The sequence below is a fragment of the Triticum dicoccoides genome, chromosome 2A (genome assembly GCF_002162155.2).
Source record: "Triticum dicoccoides isolate Atlit2015 ecotype Zavitan chromosome 2A, WEW_v2.0, whole genome shotgun sequence".
In the NCBI taxonomy this organism is placed as follows: Eukaryota; Viridiplantae; Streptophyta; class Magnoliopsida; order Poales; family Poaceae; genus Triticum; species Triticum dicoccoides.
In genome coordinates, this window is record NC_041382.1 from 147,942,718 (window position 1) to 147,952,529 (window position 9,812).

The window sequence follows — 9,812 nt, forward strand, 5'->3', positions numbered from 1 at the left end:
TGCATGGGCAGGAAACCAATGGGATTGCTTTGCTGTGCTGCAGCATGCGTGGCCCACGTACAAAATTCGGGACAAAACTATTTTTCTTTTCTAACAGATGGACGCATAAATTTAGTATCACCTTGGATAGAACAAAAATCTTTTTGATGGTGAACGGATGAAAAAATTGGAGAAACACGCCTTGCTTTATTAGTAGGTATAGATAGTGCGATATATGATGTCTCTTACCGATTTACCACTATCATTTTGGGGTTATGCATTAGAGACAGCTGCACTCACGTTAAATAGGGCACCATCTAAATCTGTTGGGACGACACCGTATGAACTGTCGTTTGTCAAGAAACCTAAGTTGTCGTTTCTGAAAGTTTAGGGTTGCGATGCTTATGTGAAAAAGCTTCATCCTGATAAGCTCGAACCCAAATCGAAGAAATGCGTCTTCATAGGATACCCAAAAGAAACTATTGGGTACACCTTCTATCACAGATCTGAAGGCAATATCTTTGTTGCTAAGAATGGATCCTTTCTAGAGAAGGAGTTTCTCTCGAAAGAAGTGAGTGGGAGGAAAGTAGAACTTGATGAGATGATTGTACCTTCTCTCAAATTGGAAAGTAGCTCATCACAGAAAACCGTTCCCGTGATGCCTACACCAACTAGAGAGGAAGCTAATGATAATGATCATGAAACTTCAGATCAAGTTACTACCAAACCTCATAGGTCAACTAGAGTACGTTCCGCGTAGACTGGTACGGTAATCCTGTTCTGGAAGTCATGTTACTAGACCATGACAAACCTACGAACTACGAGGAAGCGATGATGAGCCCAGATTCCGCAAAATGGATTGAGGCCATGAAATCTGAGATAGGATCCATGTATGAGAACAAGGTATGGACTTTGATTGACTTGCCCGATGATCGGCAAGCCATAGAGAATAAATGGATCTTCAAGAAGAAGATTGACGTTGATGGTAATGTTACTGTCTACAAAGCTCGACTTATCACAAAAGGTTTTGGGCAAGTTCAAGGAGTTGACTACGATGAGACTTTCTCACCCATAGCGATGCTTAAGTCTGTTCGAATCATGCTAGCAATTGCCGCATTTTATGATTATGAAATCTGGCAAATGGATGTCAAAATTGCATTTCTTAATGGATTTCTCAAAGAAGATTTGTATATGATGCAACCATAAGGTTTTGTCGATCCTAAAGGTGCTAACAAAGTGTGCAAGCTCCAGTGATCCATTTATAGACTGATGCAAGCATCTCGGAGTTGGAATATACGCTTTGATAGTGTGATTAAAGCATATGGTTTTATACAAACTTTTGGAGAAGGCTGTATTTACAAGAAAGTGAGTGGGAGCTCTGTAGCATTCCTAATATTATATGTGGATGACATATTGTTGATTGGAAATGATATAAAATTTCTGGATAGCATAAAAGGATACTTGATAAGAGTTTTTCAATGAAAGACCTCGGTGAAGCTGCTTGTATATTGGGCATCAAGATTTATAGAGATAGATCAAGACGCTTAATTGGACTTTCACAAAGCACATACCTTGATAAAGTTTTGTAGAAGTTCAAAATGGATCAATCAAAGAAAGGGATCTTGCCTATGTTACAAGGTGTGAAGTTGAGTCGGACTCAATGCCCGACCACTGCAGAAGATAGAGAGAAAATGAAAGATGTTCCCTATGCTTCAGCCATAGGCTCTATCATGTATGCAATGCTGTGTACCAGACCTGATGTGTGCCTTGCTATTAGTTTAGCAGGGAAGTACCAAAGTAATCCAGGAGTGGTCACTGGACAGCGGTCAAGAACATCCTGAAGTACCTGAAAAGGACTAAGGATATGTTTCTCGTTTATGGAGGTGACAAAGAGCTCATCGTAAATGGTTACGTTGATGCAAGCTTTGACACTGATCCGGTCGATTCTAAATCGCAAACCGGATACGTGTTTATATTATACGGTGGAGCTGTCAGTTGGAGCAGTTCTAAACAGAGCGTCGTGGCGGGATCTACATGTGAAGCGGAGTACATTGCTGCTTCGGAAGCAGCGAATGAAGGAGTCCGGATGAAGGAGTTCATATCCGATCTATGTGTAATACCTAGTGCATCAGGTCCAATAAAAATCTTTTGTGACAATACTGGAGCAATTGCCTTAGCGAAGGAATCCAGATTTCGCAAAAGAACCAAACACATCAAGAGACGCTTCAACTCATCTGTGATCAAGTCAAGGAGGGAGACATAGAAATTTGCAAAATACATACGGATCTGAATGTGGCAGACCCGTTGACTAAGCCTCTTCCACGAGCAAAACATGATCAGCACCAAGACTCCATGGGTGTTAGAATCATTACAATGTAATCTAGATTATTGACTCTAGTGCAAGTGGGAGACTGGAGGAAATATGCCCTAGAGGCAATAATAAAGTTGTTATTTATATTTCCTTATATCATGATAAATGTTTATTATTCATGCTATAATTGTATTAACCGGAAACTTGATACATGTGTGGATACATAGACAAAACACTGTGTCCCTAATAAGCCTCTACTAGACTAGCTCATTAATCAAAGATGGTTAATTTTTCTAACCATGGACATGTGTTGTCATTTGATAAACGGGATCACATCATTAGGAGAATGATGTTATGGACAATACCCATCCGTTAGCTTAGCATAATGATCGTTAAGTTTTATTGCTATTGCTTTCTTCATGTCATATACATATTCCTTTAAGTACGAGATTATGCAACTCCCGGATACTGGAGGAATACCTTGTGTGCTATCAAAGATCACAACGTAACTAGGTGATTATAAAGACGCTCTACATGTATCTCCGAATGTGTTTGTTGGGTTGACATAGATCAAGATTAGGATTTGTCACTCCGAGTATCGAAGAGGTATCTCTGGGTCCTCTCGGTAATGCACACCATAATAAGCCTTGCAAGCAATGTGACTAATGAGTTAGTTGCGGGATGATGCATTACAGAACAAGTAAAGAGAATTTCCGGTAACGAGATTGAACTAGGTATGAAGATACCGATGATCGAATATCGGGCAAGTAACATACTGATGACAAAGGAAATAATGTATGTTGTCATTACGGTACGACCGATAAAGATCTTCATACAATATGTAGGAACCAATATTAGCATCCAGGTTCCGCTATTGGTTATTGACCAGAGAGGTGTTTTGGTCATGTCTACATAGTTCTCGAACCCGTAGGGTCCTCACGCTTAATGTTTCGATGACGATTTTGCATTATATGAGTTATGTGGTTTGGTGACCGAAAGTTGTTCGAAGTTCCGGATGAGATCACAAACATGACGAGGAGTCTCGAAATGGTCGAGAGGTAAAGATTCATATATAGGACGATAGTATTCGGAAACCAGAAGTGTTTCGAGGCATACCGGGTACATATCAGAGTACCGAGGGGTTACCGGAACCCCTCGAGGGAATAATGGGTCTTATGAGCCATAGGAGGGAAGCACATCAGCCCACAAGGGGTGGTGCCCCCTAAGGAAGGAGGCCGAATAAGAGAAGGAGGTGGGGGTTCGGCCCCCCCTTTCCTTCCTCCCCCCTCTCTTCCCTTTCCCCCCTTCCGGTAAAAGGAAAGGGGGGAGGCCGAATTGGACTAGGGGCCCAAGTAGGATTGCTCCTACTTGGGTGCCCCCTTGGCTGCCTCTCCTCCCCTCCAACCTATATATACGTGGGGGAGGGCACCGCTAGAACACACAACATTGATTTCTAGCTGTGTGTGGCGCCCTCTCTATAGTTTACGCCTCCGGTCATATTCACGTAGTGCTTAGGCGAAGCCCTGCGCGGATCACTTTACCATCACTGTCACCACGTCGTCGTGCTGACGGAACTCTCCCTCGACACTTTGCTGGATCAAGAGTTCGAGGGACGTCATCAAGTTGAACGTGTGCAGAACTCGGAGGTGTCGTACGTTCGGTGCTTGATCGGTTGGAATAAGAAGAAGTTCGACTACATCAACCGCATTGTCAAACGCTTCCGTTGTCAGTCTATGAGAGTACGTGGACACACTCTCCCCTCTCGTTGTTATGCATCTCACAGATAGATCTTGCGTGAGCATAGAAATTTTTTGAAATTGCATGCTATGTCAACAGATAATATAATAGCATGGAACAATAAAAAAATTTGGATACATTGAAGACGTATTAGCAGACGCCCTTGTTGCAGGAGTGCATCCGCCACGCTCATCTCCTCGCCCCGCTTCTCCAAATATGGACACCAAGAGAGCAGATCGTCGAGCTTGTGGGAGTTGGCTTGGATCACGTGGGTGTTGTTGCGCAGGCCGGCACGGAATTTGTCCATGGATTTTGTAATCTCCTCGGGGTACTCCTTGATTGTGTGGTCCACGGTTTCAAGGCGGAGACGAGCTTGTCGTGGACGCCTAGTATCCATAAACTACACCAGAATGAAAGGCTGGTGTCTAATCTCTGATGCCAGATGTAAGTAGTAGCTTCGATCTATAGCTCACGAGTGCAGCTAGGAGGATTCGATGTCCCAATTACACATGAACTAGGGTTACAAGAATGGAGAGTCGAGGTAGGTGGGAGGGGTAGCTGCCAAGCTGTGTTGTTCTGATCCTCTGGATGTTGTCCTCCTCTGGAGTTGGTGGCTAAGTAGGTGAGATGGCGAGGTGGGCTTCACTGGGCTAGCCCGGTCCAACCACCATGGAATTGGGCTTGTGTTGACGAGTGGGCCTTGGCCTTGTGGTACTGTTGTGTGTGACACCGTCAGGTGGGGTAGCCATGTTAGGAGTGCTGACACATCGTCTCCACATATTTTGCTCACGCCCCGCTTGAGAGGCACCGGGTTTTGCCCATCAGATTAATGAGCGACATACATCGCCAGTTGGTGCCGTGTGTGTTAGAGCATATCCACTCGGCCCCCCAACAGCCCCATCAGGTCCCATTTTTATCATTGGCTCTAAAAAATTGGTCCAGTCGCGTTCTCAAGAGCCCAAATTTCACCGGTTAGGGCCGAAACTGGCGTCAGTGGACCCGGGCCGAACCCAGGCGCCGAGGGAAACAAATTTGGCGTGAAAACTGGTGGACCCGCCTAGTCAGCAGTTGCGCGTCGCCGAGAATCTTCGTCGTCCTCATCGCCTTGGTTTCTCGTGGGAATCAATGTGAAGGTTGTCGCCAGTCAGCCTTCATTGATTCATGGGCGACGAAGTGAAGGCACGCCACCGCGCATCCCGCCCCCTCCCGCCACGCGTCCACACTATTGTTGCCCGCTCGCCGCCCGCTCGCCGCTATAAAAGCCACCCCTCCCCATCGCTGGCCACACACTTACCTCGCCACACCTCTCTCTCTCTCTCGCCACCGACGCCCCTCTCTCCTTCGTCGCCCTCCCCCGTCTCAAGCCGCGACACCATGGCCGAGCGCTTCCCCGGCGATGAAGCGGCGGCCAATGGCTTCGATTGCCGCCACCTACATGAGGTGGAGGCTCGCCTCCTCTATGAGGCAGACTACCGGCGCCACCCGACATGCAGGGTGCCGGGATCGTGGAGGCTCAGCGCCGGCAGAGTCCTAGTGCCACCGCCACCCACCGCTGCTGAACGCCGTGTCGAGATCGCGCGCATCCAGTTGTCTCTGTCGAAGCATGCGTGGCAACAGCCGAGGTACGCCCCCGACAGCCACAATCTATGGACGACGTACTTCGAGCGCCGCCACACCGAGCAACTCGCGTCCACGAACGGCGTTGAACCCCGCGAGGGCCGGCGTCAATGGTGGGGTGTCCCGGGGTGCACTCTAGAAGCCGTCCTCGAGCACATCGAGGCCAGCAACTCGCCGCGGATGGAGTACCTGGTGGCCCCCTCCTTTTCTCGTTGCCGCGACAGTTCCTGGACGCCGAGGAAAATGGAGACAACATCGTCGTACTAGTCGAGCTCCCGTTCCTCCGGGTCGCCACTCCTCCCTGTCAAGCTGGAGCCACGGGAGACGTTGCTCGGGCGGCGGCGCCCTCGTCCGAGCGGCGGCGCCCTTGTCGTCAACGAGGGCGGCTGTGTCCCTTCTCGTCCCTCCTCCTGCCTCGTCAAGCCGAAGACCGAGCCGACGCTCCTTCCCATGAAGAAGGAGCACGAAGCTATGGCCGCCGACCTAGAGGACGGCCTGGCGTGGTCGTGCTAGGACTACGTTCGGGAGGAAATGGAGCGCCAGCGGCACGCTCTCGTCGCGCGGTGCTGCGGCCGTGACAAGGGCGGCGTCGTCATCCTCAACGACGACAGCGATGAGGAGGCGCCAGTGCCGACCAACCCAGCTCGCATCGACGACGCAGGTCAAGGGTGCAGCAAAGACGACGGTGATGGCGTGCAAGACGATGACGACGATGGCGACTACATCGCCTTCTACAAGCACCTCGGCATGTAGAAGGCTCGGGCGACAGCGGGCAGCGTAGTTTTTTTTAATGTCTTTGTTATGTCTTTTTATTATGTACAAATGTGAATGAAACCCGCCAAATTTAGCCAAATTCGTGTCTTTTTGGTTTAATTTTAGCCGAACTCAATTCAAAAAACGACATCTGGGGCCAACCTAGGGCGGTGGTTGGGAACCTGACCACCCCCACGACGAATATAGCGTCGAATGGCCTCAGGCGGCGCTATTTCAAGCCCCTGAGGCCGAACGGTTGGAGATGCTCTTATCCGGGACACATCTGCAACCCTTGAATTTGCACCCCCTGCAGCCTCCTCGTGGCTACAGGCTCGGTTATTAAATCCGCAGTTGGCTTCCTTGCTTGGTTGCGCCGCCCCTTCTTTGGAAGGCTCATGTCTTGTTTTGAGGGGTGGAAAATTCATGTCTTGGCTGATGGGTCACGTTATAGAATTATGTCTCAGATGCTGAAACTTGATACTCCCTCTGTTTGGAAATACTTATTATTAAATCTTTACCTAATAATAAGGCAAAATAGATTTCTTTCGTCCGTCATGGCATTTTTCAAAAAAGTTTCTCTATTTCAGAGAATTCAATCCGCAGTTCTATTTTTAAGTTAAAATAAATCGTTATTTTCATATGTTACATAAAAGTCCTCGTCTTTTCTCGAAATCAACCGGACGTCCGGATTTAAGTCACTCCCGAACCGTTATTTTACATTTTTCGAACCCCCTGATGTTTTAGGTAATTCATCTACGGATCATATTTAAATCAAACAAATACTTTTTAAAATCATCCATATCTTTTAAACCGTAACTCCGGTTTGAACATGTTATATATGAAATTTGATTAGAAAAATATGTAGAATATGAATATGAGATTATTTTTACCTGTTAAATATTTTTAAATATTATTTTGGAATATATTTGAGTCAAACCAAATGATTTTCTAAATTATCTATATCTTTTAAACCGTAGCTTTGATTTTAACATATTATATATGAAATTTTATTAGAAAAATGTGTGGAATCTATATATGATGTTAATCTCACCTGTTAAATATTTTTTAAATATTGTTATGGAAGCAAACTTATAATTTATAGCGCAAGATCCGTTTTTTTTCATACCGGCGGCGATCTAGATTGCAAATAAACACCCCACTATAACCATACATGGAAAAGAAAACATCGATAATTATACACGCATACCTCTGAAAAATGTCATAGGAGAATACAACAGATTTCTCATCGCGAGAGTGAGAGAGAGGGGGGGGGAGACGTCTTAGGATTAACCATATTCAATACACGTTTTTTGTTATTTTCTGTGAAACCGGGGCCATCGCCAGCGAGGGTGAGAAGGAGGATAAGCGGCAACACAAATATGATGCCTCGCAAAAATAAAGGAGATGGACCTATTGTGGTCTTGAGTGATGGTTGTTGAGTTAAGAGCGTGTGTTATGTTTTCTTCTCCCGTTGCAACGTCCGGGCTCTTTTACTAGTGAATAAAAAATAATATATCTAGATATATATATTAGTTTTAGATACATCCTTTTTATCCGATAGACGAAGGGACTACCCTCTACTGTATTGTAATGTATTGAGTCATATACGAGTATACCATCACCTGTGGCAGTTAGTTGATTTTCCTTGTATGTTTCTACGACAAATTGTCACTTTTTCTGTTGTGCCTATAGATTTTAAGGTATGCTGATAAGGTTGTCAAGTTTTTTCTTTAAACTAACAGTTTTGCTAAAGCACATTTGAACGTGCCATAAGTATTGCACATCTATATCGTATGTCATTGATCTTACATTAAGATTTGTGTGAATATTTTCTTTCTCTTTTTTCTTTTTTTCTTTATGCTTAATTCATTCACTTAGATATGCAATAACTAGAGCACATTTAGATATGCCCTAGACACACCCTTAAACTAAACGTGGAGAAAAATTCATTATTGCCTGTCCTCTAAAATCATGTACGTACGACACACCATTTTTTCGGTTTGTAGCTTCGAGCAACAGAGTGCCCATATATTGGTGGCATCAATCACTTTTACCATCTGTAAAGAGTATCTACAGCCAGACTTGACAAATCCGACCCTTCAAACGCCCGCGGACGCGTCTGACAAATTTCCAATCTCACAACCAGGCACCTCAATTAGCATATCTCAAATTCATGCAAACCCATGCAACTACGTAAACGATGTTACATCGTCCAGCTACTATAACATGCCATCGGACTATCAAAATTTGGCATGTTTGGCTATGGTGGAGAAGATTATCCACGGCTGCCCTTGCACTTCCCAACGCCCTTGTCGTCCTTCTCGCAGAAGTACCGGTCGAAGATGGAGTAGGGATCAAGCCGGATCTACTCCATAGCCACAAGAACAATCAAACACGTCCTTAGAGGATTTCCATCTTGTTCTTGATAAGCTGGGACCAAGCAACAGTAATCTCCACCTTAGAGTCACCAATCTCACATATACCTCGACTTATGTTGCAATATTTGGTCCTAAACGTGAGACGGCTTTGCCTAGCAATGGCACCAGATTGTGTGTAACTAGTGGTTGGGGCGTGCCCGTGGCGCGCCGCCTGAGAGGTGGTTGTGCGGTGCCAGGTAGGCACACACGCACTTTCTGATTTGTTTTTAGCAATTTGTGTAGCACAGCTGCATTCAAACAATGAGAGCCTCTTGAATGTACATGCAACTGATGATATACTTTATGTATCTGATGACATGATACATTCTATGATCCAACTAACGCCCGATGTGGTCAGCTCGTGCTAGAGATGGCACCGGCGGTGGTGGGGGTCTTCTGTTGCGTGGTCTTCTCAGCAAGCGGCTTCCCTGCTTCTTCTCCACCAACACAAGATGTGGTTGTGCTTCCTCCTAACAATCTCCATCTTCCAGTTCCAAAACTTCTCCTCCATCGCGATCTTCTCGCCAACGGCCTTGGTCGCCGCCGCCACCACCGCTAGCGCGTCGTTCAGAGACCTTGTCAGCGGCCTTGCTGTCCATCTCCTGCAGGACATGCTCCTTCCACTACATTCAGTCGGCGGTGTGTACAAGTCCTTCCTGTTCTTTATGATGGCCATAGGTTGAACCGGCTGCAGCATCTGTAGCCACCCGAGGCTGATCATTGGGTTTTTAAATTAGTTTGGAGGTTCCTAGCCGTGGTCATGCGGATAAGCTCTATGCTCACCGCAGATGATGTACTCTGGAGGTTCCTAGCCGTGGTCATGCGCATCCTGTGGTTTGAAAAGCGATTTAGACTTATATAAATTAGACGATGAAGTGAAACAGAAGATGCTGAGACATATATGTGGCAACATTGTTGTAGAACAGTAGAAGTAAGATGTTGGAACATATATGTGGCACCATTGCTGTCTATCTTATTTCAGATGGTGCATATGAAAA

At 45.9% G+C, this 9,812-nt stretch overlaps 1 long non-coding RNA gene across 9 annotated transcripts in view; it reads right to left on the minus strand.

Moving 5' to 3' along the window:
* Window positions 1-9,038: 9,038 nt before the first annotated feature.
* LOC119353908 overlaps window positions 9,039-9,812 on the minus strand; it is a 5,417-nt gene continuing 4,643 nt past the window's right edge. For all 9 annotated transcript variants that reach the window (XR_005170586.1, XR_005170591.1, XR_005170589.1 and 6 more), the window contains exon 8: window positions 9,039-9,643. This is a non-coding gene — a long non-coding RNA (uncharacterized LOC119353908). The remainder of the gene's footprint in view (window positions 9,644-9,812) is intronic.